Raw genomic sequence first — 10,271 nt, 5'->3', positions numbered from 1 at the left:
AACACCATAATGATCTAGATCTACCTAATCTTTGGATAAAATCTAATGGATTCCAAAATACCTTTTTCCTATTACATTAATCCATCTATTTACATTTTTATAAACTCCTGTATAAGGCAATGGTTCAATGGTCGGTTCAGGAAATGTGATGTCACTAACTTTACATTTTGTGGGAAACCACCATCTATCCCCTATAACGTAAGCTGGAGTAAACTTAATCATAACTGGATTTTTTTGTTTTATTTTGTTTTTTATTGTGAAAATACTGTACAGAGGGGTTACAATTACATAGGCAAGATAATGAGTACATTTCTTATCAAGCATTGTAGCCTCCTCCTTTGTTTCCCCTTCCCATCCTCCCCCAGCCCCCTTACACAATCCTCCCCTCTACTCCCCCCCAACCCCCTGTACCAAAGTTGTAAAGTTCATTTTTCGACCTAACGACTTGCACATCTCATTGTTGCAATGGGTCCACCAGTATCGCTATTTAAAGGATTTGTTTTTCCCCTTCCCCTCCACAAATTATACCGACATCAAATACAGTGAAAGCAGGGGTTATACTGCAGGGGAGGGACATACAAAGCAACAAAGAAATAATCTTATAAATGTGTTAGAAATGCCCAGGAATGTATTTTTAATGAATGTATTATAGAAATGTATAGAAAGCCAAAATAAAACTATTGCCAATTAGTTTTAAAAGCTAATTCAAAAGAGAAATAGGTTGGTGGCAGGTTCTATCCTGTAATCTCAGATACTCAGGAAACTGAGGTAGGATGGCTTAAAGCACAACTGGCCAAGGAAGTGTGAGAAATTGTGATCTTCAATAAAGAACAACAACAACATCAAAAAGCTAGAAGTGCCGCTGTGGCTCAAGTGGTTAGAGTGCTAGCCTTGAGCAAATTAAGCTTAGGGAAAGTGCCCTGGCACTGTGTTCAAGTCAAATGACTGGCAAAAGTACAAAGAGAGAGAGAAAGAGAGCAAGAAAAATTGCATTATCACATAATACCAAGTGATACAATCTTGGAACTTATCCCCAGGACTCCTTGTGGAAAGCTTGGTTCCAGAAAGCAGTGTTTTGAGATGTGGGGGTCTTAAGGAAGAGGGACCCCTGGAAGAGATCATGAAATAACTAGGGTGCTGCTCACTAAAGAATTAAAGTTCTACAGGTGTGGTTAGTTCTCCTGAGAGGATTGTACTAATGACAACCCCTGCTCTATGCAGTCTGTCAGCTTCTTAGCTCAGCATAGGCTCTCTCAAGGGTGCTCTTGGTCCTTGAGCTATGACCAAGAATAGGTGGCCCTGAACTGGACCCATGTTTCAGGAAAACCAGTCTCGATTACTAAAATTCTTTATTATATGCCCAGCCTCTCACATTTTTGTAGCATTGCAGTTAAACAAATATACTGGGTTATGATGCAGTGCAGCACACTTTAGGGCTGTACTAAAGGGAGATAGAAAAATGTATGTACTATAGGTATCATATTTTACAATAACAAACTTATCTACAGTTATCTCAAAGAAATTTTGAAAGAGAGCCAATCAGGAAGGAAGGGGATATTTAGACCAGGCACAGTTCAGGTCCAGATGAGAGTTACCTCTCCTCCATATCCAACCTCTCACCAGGGACTGGGCTCAACACAGACACACTCTTGGTCAACAAGGAAAGCCTGACCTTCACTGAATAAAAGTACAGAATCAAAGTAGATCTGAGCTATTGAAAAATATGCAAAGGCGTAATACCTACTAACATTTGTTCATAGAAATTACAACTTAGTATACTTCTGACTTTTGGTGGATTTATTTCACACAGTTTGATGAAGCCTTGTTCTGAAATCCAAAGAGGTTTCAGAAAGAAGAGTTTTCCATTTCTACAAGTGAGAAGGGCAGCTCCCTTAATGCACAGCATCTAAATCCTTTCTAGCTTGTCTTGTTTTATATCAGAGACGTTCTGTTTCCCTAGAGTTAAATTTATGAAAATCCGTGCCCCAAAAGCTAGTGTGTCAACAAACAAACAAGGGAAGTGACAAAGCAAACTATTTTCTTTAGTCAAATAAGTGCGTCCTTAGTCTTTAGATGTTGGGTGTCCTTATGGGAAAAAGTAATAAAGATAACTAGCACAGAAAGGAACTCTGTGAATTCTGGGCATGTGTAGATATTCCTTAGGAAGGAATCTTAGCATCACACAAAAATAATTTGCCCTAGTAACACAACAATGTAACATTTCATTCAGGCATTGCATTGTTTCATTGGGAAGGGTTCTATAGACAAATTTGCTCATCTTTCAAAAATCTTCAGTGGATTTCTGGACTGTGTATGTTATGTATGGGTGTCTTGGTGCTTGAACTCAGGGTCTGGATTTGACCTTTATTGCTTGAGGCAAGTGGTCTACCCCTTGAGCCACAGCTAGACTCTGTTTTTGTTTTTGGTTATTGTTTGATTTTTTATTTGGCAGGCGTGTGTCTTAATCTCTGGAGCTGGGGGATGTTACTGAGATAATTTGCTATAATCAGGACTTGACCACTTGTGTAACAACACCATTTCCAGCTTTTTATGAAACTAATTGGGGAGAAGAGTCTGATGGTCTTTCCTGCCCAGGCTGGCTTCTTCCAGGATTTTAAATCTCAGCCCCTTGATCAGCTAGGGTTACAGGCATGACTCACCACTGGCACCTGGCATTTGGCTTACTTGGTAGTTAATTGGAGATAAGAGTCTCAAACCTTCCTCACCCAGGCTGGCTTCAAATGAAGATGCTCAGACTTCAGTATGCTGAGTAGCTCAAATTACCATTATAGGCTTTAGCCATCTGTGTTCAGCTGACTTTTTCAGTTGATTTTTCTGTTCCCTTTCAGGAGCATCTACAGTGCATCCTGGGAGGTTTGTGGCATGTTTTCTCTGTCTCCTGATGTAGATAGGAGATTTAGTTAGGTGATTCTCATTCTACCCTCTTTGGCAAAACACATAATTTCTGTGAGATTATTCCCCAAATCTGTAGTTCTCTTTTGTACACTTTCACTGAACCTCATTCAGTTGTATGAACACATTAAAGGAGAATTCTAAAAACAAACAATACATAGTTTGTAAATTGCACAGAATCTGAGCAGTGTGCTGAACCTCACTGTCTCTGCAGTGCCGTGTGTACTGAATGTGTGTACAGAATGTGAATCTTACCTCATCCAGGGCTCCTCATCCAGCCACCCGGCCTTTAGTCCTTTAGAAGCCCTGCTGTCAGCAGGTCACATGCTGTGTGGCAATTCCTGGAATAACTGTGTGTTTTTCATGTGCTTCACCTGAGGAGGCGATGGCACCACAACACATGAGTTCGGTTCACCACTCAGAAAGGGCAAAGAGAAACCAGATATTTCTCCCTTATGTGATAGGTAAGAGCAAGTGAGACAGTATGAGCCTGATCTCCATCACACACTTTCATTATGATACATTGTGATGAGTGCTCTAATCTATTCTTAATTTCTCAGGGCTCTTAAGGTATTCTAAGCTTTACTAAATGTATGCTTAGTATATTTAGCAAACTAAATATATGCATATGTGCATATGCACTGTATTTGAGGGTGGGTCTATATAGTATATATAATACAATGTACAACATTATATATTCTATTCCATACCATGTGATCTCTGCACCAGGCCTTGAATCATAAGCCATTTTGCCCCACCAGGATTTATGCTATTTAAATGTGAACCATCCTTATGGGAAACGCTACATTCATTTATAGTCAACGTAATGCCTGGATAATATCTATTAATAATGTAGGAATCCCTTCCTATCTGTCACTTTACCTCCATGAATCTTTCCTAGTGTATCGTTTTACTTTAAATTGCATCTTTACCCAACATCTGACTGACTATGGAGCATTCTCTAGTCAATTTGTTATTAATGTGTTTGCATGGGGCTCACAGCATACTTAGTACTAAATATTATGTCCAGTTATAGTCCAGTGATTGAATACATACAGAGAGATGTCCTTGGCTTCTATGCAAGTATTAACCATTTTATGCCACAAAACTCTACTCACCACATTCTCTCAACTAGAGATAAAGAATCTCATGGCCTTTGCTGAGCAGCCTGTTTTCCAATCATGCTCCCCAGATCTCATACTTCTGACTAGCCAGAATTACATGCAGGAAACACTGACTCCTGGCTTCCATATTCTCTTAAACATCTTATCAACAACTACAAAATGAAATAAGAAAACCTTGGGACCCTGAAACTGTGAAAGATCACAGTTGTGATTATCTTGTTGTGAGGGAAGAAAGGCTGATAGCCTTTCTGGTACTAATCATGTCCAAACTGGCAGTAACACTGCATATCCATCAATCAGTTATAATCAGTGATGTAATAAAGATTTCTAAAATCAAAGTAATAGTTGTTGGTATGGGTATCTATTTCATTCCAGGAAGAAAACTTTCATAGGGTAATTATCTTAGCAAATTATCTCTCAAGTCAGGAACTGGTGGCTCATGACTGTCATTCTATCACCTCAATAGGCTGAAATCTCAGGGTTACTGTTTATAGCCAGCCTGTATAGGTAAGTCCTTGAGACACATCACCACGGGAAGTAGTTGCTCAGGTAGTAAAATGCTAGTCCTTAGCAAAATTCATTTAGGAATACTACCCAAGCCCTGTGTTCTACTTTCTGAACCAGCGCACGCGTGCGCACACACACACACACACACACACACACACACACACACACACGCATACACACACACACATACACACACACAAACATACACACAAGTAAATACATAAATTAACTTTCAATGATGACATTACATTATTATTTTATATTTATTGGAATATATTTCTATGTCTTTCTACATTTCTATATGTATGGTCCAGATTATACAACAGTTTACAAAAGACAAGACTGTAGAGCATAGAGTAGATGAGCACTGGCTAGGGGTTGGATTAGTGGGAGGTGTGGGAAGGTGGTAGGTGTGGCTGTGGAAGGGGAAATAACCAGTACATCTCCAGTGGAATCACCCTGGTGTCTGCATGGAAGTTCTGCTGGTCTGGATTTGGATTTGTACAAAGATTCCTGATAAAAGCTTGGTCCCAGGGTCAGTGGGGAGAGATGTTGGCGTCTTTATGAAGAGGGACCTGTGTAAAGAAGCTGTCTAGGAAGCTGCTCTCTGAATGAGAAAACTCTGGAGATCTGGTTAGTTCTCCAGAGAGGATTACAATTACCCTGTCCACTCTGCCCAACATCCTGGCTAAGCACAGGCTGTCTCCACAGTGCTCCTGGTCTCTGAGATATGAGCCAGTCCAGGGCCCTGAGCACAGGCCAAGGTTCAGAATACCATGATTTGGATATTCATCCTTCATGATTATCACTTAAACTTCTTTTTTTGTTAAATATCTAGGCCCAGGCATATTTAGAGCACTGAAATTTCAAGGAATATACTCCATTATGATGCAGGGCTATATTGAAGGGCAACACAAAAATATATGTAGTATGTGTATTAGTTATAAAAATCACAAGCATATATATGTATGTATGTATACACACACACACACACACACACACACACACACACACACACACACACACACAATATTAGAAAGTTGAAAAGAGCCAATCAGGAAGGAAGAGGATATGTCAGACTGGCAATTATGGCATAAGCCTTAGAACCGTGACATCACAGAGAGAGGATCTACCAGACTACCAGCGCTCAGATTCCAGGCAGTTGACTGCGGTCTCTGTTGGAGCTGCAGTCATGTCTGCTATCCAGAGCCACAAAATGGACAAAGACAAGTGTTCATTGCAATCCCCACACTCACCATGTGTGGCTTCCCTGCACGAGGTAGTCTGTGAAAATGCTCGTATTGAGATTCCTTCTAGAGGGGGCCCTGGAAAGTGTTCTGTCTTCCTTCTCCTGATTTCTGTGCACTGACTCTGACCTTCAATGCTGTTCATAGAAAGTGAGCCTGTTCACACTGTTCAGAGCTTGGGGTGAAGACAGGTGTGCGCATATTCTCAGAGGAGATGAGAATGAAGTTCCATGGGAGATGGTGTGGAGGAGACTCTGCCCACACCTGAGCCAGTGAGCAGAGGTTTCCACATTATTGATGTAGTGACCATTACTACAGGGCCACAGCACTACTGATGAGAGAGACAGTACGACCAACAAATCTAATTACTTCCTCACATTTAGGAATTCTTTGGGTTTTCACATATTTTGTGATGTTCTTTCTCAACTTTCTCTTCCTCAAAAACTGAATATTGATATAAATAAGGTGGGAATAGCCTTCCAAGTAGGTACAGTTTTGTCACTTTTCAAAGTAGAACCAAAGGAATTGCGAATTATTTCTTTGTAGATATTCATATTATTCCATAAAAAATGCTTTTCTCACATTTAGCAGTGATGTTTGGTCAGTTTGCTGTGGTCATCTGCTTAGCCTTGCCCTAACATTTCCCCTGGCTCACTGTTTCCTTGCCAGATTCTTCTCCTTTCTCAGGACAGGTGCATTAGCTTCCTGCCTTGTTCTTTTCCCCATCGCTTAGAGAAGAAAAGGTTCAAGATCTGTTCCTATATCTGTCCTCCTTATGTCTTAAAAAGTGCTAAAGCTTTTCTGTTTGCTTTAAAATCTAAAGCACAAAGCCTCCTGGTATCAGTGACAAAGTCATGTTGGGATTGAGAGGGCCACCTGTGGCACTGTGTGTCCCCATCCATTTGGCACAAAGCTCTGGGACATATTTTTACACTGACTGTGTGTGGTGTTGGTGTGCAGCAGGAAAGCCATCTTCCTGAGGAGGATGCTCAGCAGGACACACCTATGTCCCCGGAGGACAGTGATAGAGCCCTGCTCATCCACAGTCCAGTGCAAATGAGAAGAGGCTGGAGGAGGAAGAAGCGGCACCTCTTCCTCTTCAGTGATGTGTTGCTGGTGTCCAATACCAAGTACGTATGCACTGCATGCTCTCCTGATCCGCACACCATGTTTTTCATTAACAAATGACATTTATATAACCCTTCCCTTAAGGCAACATAGACAACATTTGTTTTTGCAGAAGTTTAGATCCCTTGTTTATTTCCCAAGACAACATGCAAGTTCTATGTTGAGGTCCTGTAGAGAACATAGTGAAGACTGAAGAAAGCAACATGGCCTTGTGGTGTATCCCCTGTCTGTCCCAGCACAAAGGGTTTTGAGGCAGGAAGATGCAGAGTTAGAGTCTAGGCTAGACAACATACAAGGGCCCCATCTAAAGAAACCGAATGAAACAACCAAAACCATAATTATGTGACAGTCTTTATCTGATTTAAATGTGACCAAATAAAAGCAGATATTGGGACAGGGATTATTTCCATTAACTGAGCGAAACTTCCCAATATGTAAGTAACCATCTAAGCATGCTCACAACTGTCATCCTAGCTACTGAGGAGGCTGAAATGTGAGGAATGTGAGTCAAATCCAGTCTGGCACAGATGTCCATACAATTTCTCTCCAAAAAGCTAGAAGCAGGTATAGGACCCCAGTGATAGAGGGCTAGCCTTCAGCAACAAAGGTCCTGAGTTCAAACCCATTGACTCAAAAAAAAAAAAAGAAAAAAGAAAGTAAAAATGATGGTGTTTAATTCTCTTTGCAGATATAAGAAATGCTTTAAGATAAAAAATGTAATCCCACTGCAAATCCTGTCTATGGCCGAATGTAGAGAGAAAGAAGCAAAAGGTGATGGGAATTCCAGAAAGTCCTTAATCTTGAGCTGGCCCAAGGAGAAATTCAAGGTCACTTTCCGGTAAGACTGACAGCTGTGTTCTGTGCATACGACAAAGTCAAACACACAGTTTCTATCAACGATGGAAAATATAACTTATTTTCATCTAGAATTTATTACAAGAAAAAAATGTTGTAATTTGATTGTTTTCTAGGTTGATCTTTCACCTTTGACTTTCATAATGACCTTTCATAGACACACCTCCAGACATTTTTAGATCCCAATATATTCAAATGGACCAGTATTGTACTGGTAGTGACCAGTGATTTTCAATGAGTTTACAGAATCTTATTGGGGGAGAATGGATGTTCATAGTGTGGAAGTCCAGGTTTTTTCCTATATATTGTATCACAGTAATAGAATTCAATCAGCAACTGTTAGTGAATCCTTAAAGTATGTTAGAAAATTTTATTTTGTACTTCCAGTAATTCTCTGTAGAGATAGATTTTAATTACATATATATATATATATATATATATATATGTATGTGTCATCAACTAGCAAAGCACTTGAATTGCTCTGTAGTAGACAGGATTTACTAATAAAGTACAAGTTAGTTTTTCCAACACAAATGCCTAGGCATGCATGAAGACAGAGAATGGAGTTAGGTTGAGTCACGTGGATTCCCAAGGAAGGAAAATTAAAATATGGCAATTGCATCATCATAAACTGTATTAGTTGTAAAGCTGTTGGACTGTCCAGCCTCCTTGGTCTTTGGAAGATAGCTGTTATTACCATTTTGCAACATGGCCTCAGGAAATAGATAGGAGGACAGCATAGAATTGTCAAGTAGAAGAGCTATTAATGATGGAAATAAAAAGTGTGCAGACATTGCAAAAAGTAAATATTGGATTGTTACATACCCCAATGATCCTACTCCTGATGTTCACACACACACACACACACACACACACACACACACACACACACACACACACAAATGAAAGCAATAATGTTATACTGATGTGGTTTGGAACAGCAAGAAAATAGTTTTACAGTATAAAATCAGTGTGTTTCTAGAGCAAATGTGTGCCAGGTTAGGAAAAGTCATAAAGGGTGAGTAATATGCCCAATGCTTGCTTTCAATCTCTTCAGAGGATAGAAATATAACAATAGAAGATGATGATACAGAGTACAGTAAACACAAATCTTAGCATTCATCATTAAAGACATAGTGTGATGGGTAATGAAAAGTAATTTTCCCAGGAAATAGCACAGCATATTACAGTCCTGACATTTCTATAAGGAAATGAAACACTGCAACTTTTCCATATTTTAAATTTTTCTTCCAAATTTTTATCCTTCACTGCTGGATTAAAAATATACCATCCAGCCAGGAGCCAGTGGCTCATGCCTGTAATCCTAGTTACTCAGGAGGCTGAGATCTGAGGATCACGGTTCAAAGCCAGCCTGTGTGGAAAGACTTTGAGATTCTTACCTCCAGTAAACCACTAGAAAACCAGAAGTAGAGCTGTGGTTCAAGAGGTAGAGCATTTCTTGAGCGGGAAGGGCTATGGGACAGTGCTGAAGCCCAGAGTTCAAGCCCCACAACAGACAAAATAAAAGTGTAAAAAAAAGTTAAAAAATCCCACCCAAATGACCATATGATTTAATTTTTGTACCATTTTCATTGTTGAATAGCGTATCAGCTCTGTCTGGTTTTATCATTGTGGACTGAAGGCATTGCTGGTGTTAGACTTGTCTACAGTCTAATGTGACTTGCAGCACACATTAGAAAATAAGTTTCTCCATGTCAATCCCATTTCTCTTCCACTCCAAAGTCTAATTCACATCACAGTCAGATCACCAGGAAAAGGCAGAGTCCATCAAACCCCAGTTATGAGTCAGTTCTTATTCCACTCACATTCACATTGATACTCCCGGACTGATAGTCTCTCTATCTTTAAAAATAGAGTTATACTCATAGCATGAATGTGAAAAGGAGCATAATATTTTTCTCTTGTTTAAATCACAGTTCTTCAGAGCTAAAAGAAAAATGGTGCTCTTTACTTCAAAGGTATTTTCCAATGTTCATACTTATATTTTTTGTTAGTGAATGAATAAAAGTCTCTGCAAACAATGTCCCCAATCAATTCTCCCTATATTAATAGAAATGATGTGTCCTGTCTGTTAGAAATAGAATCCACTTTTTTTTCATAATAAAAGTTGGCTGTTACCCAATAAGTTCACTTGGGCTGCAACTGATAGGTGCTTGTGTACATTTTCTTGTTTTTAATTTATTTTTTTTTTATTGTGAAAATACCGTACAGAGGGGTTACAATTACATGGGCAAGGTAATGAGTACATTTCTTATCAAGCATTGTTGCCTCCTCCTTTGTTTCCCCTTACCATCCCTAAATCATATGTAGGTGACCAGGCACTGTCATCCTGGCTACTCAGGAGCCAGAGACTTGAGGATTGTGGTTCCAAACCAGCCCATGCATGAAAGATTGTTGAGACTCTTATCTTCAAGAAAACTCCCAATAAGTTGAAACTGGGAATGTGAATCAAATAATAGTGTGATGGCCTTGAGCC

This window comes from Dipodomys spectabilis, unplaced genomic scaffold, assembly GCF_019054845.1.
Source record: "Dipodomys spectabilis isolate Male_0828 unplaced genomic scaffold, ASM1905484v1 ptg000162l, whole genome shotgun sequence".
NCBI classification, from domain to species: Eukaryota; Metazoa; Chordata; class Mammalia; order Rodentia; family Heteromyidae; genus Dipodomys; species Dipodomys spectabilis.
This window is presented reverse-complemented; position numbering follows the sequence as displayed.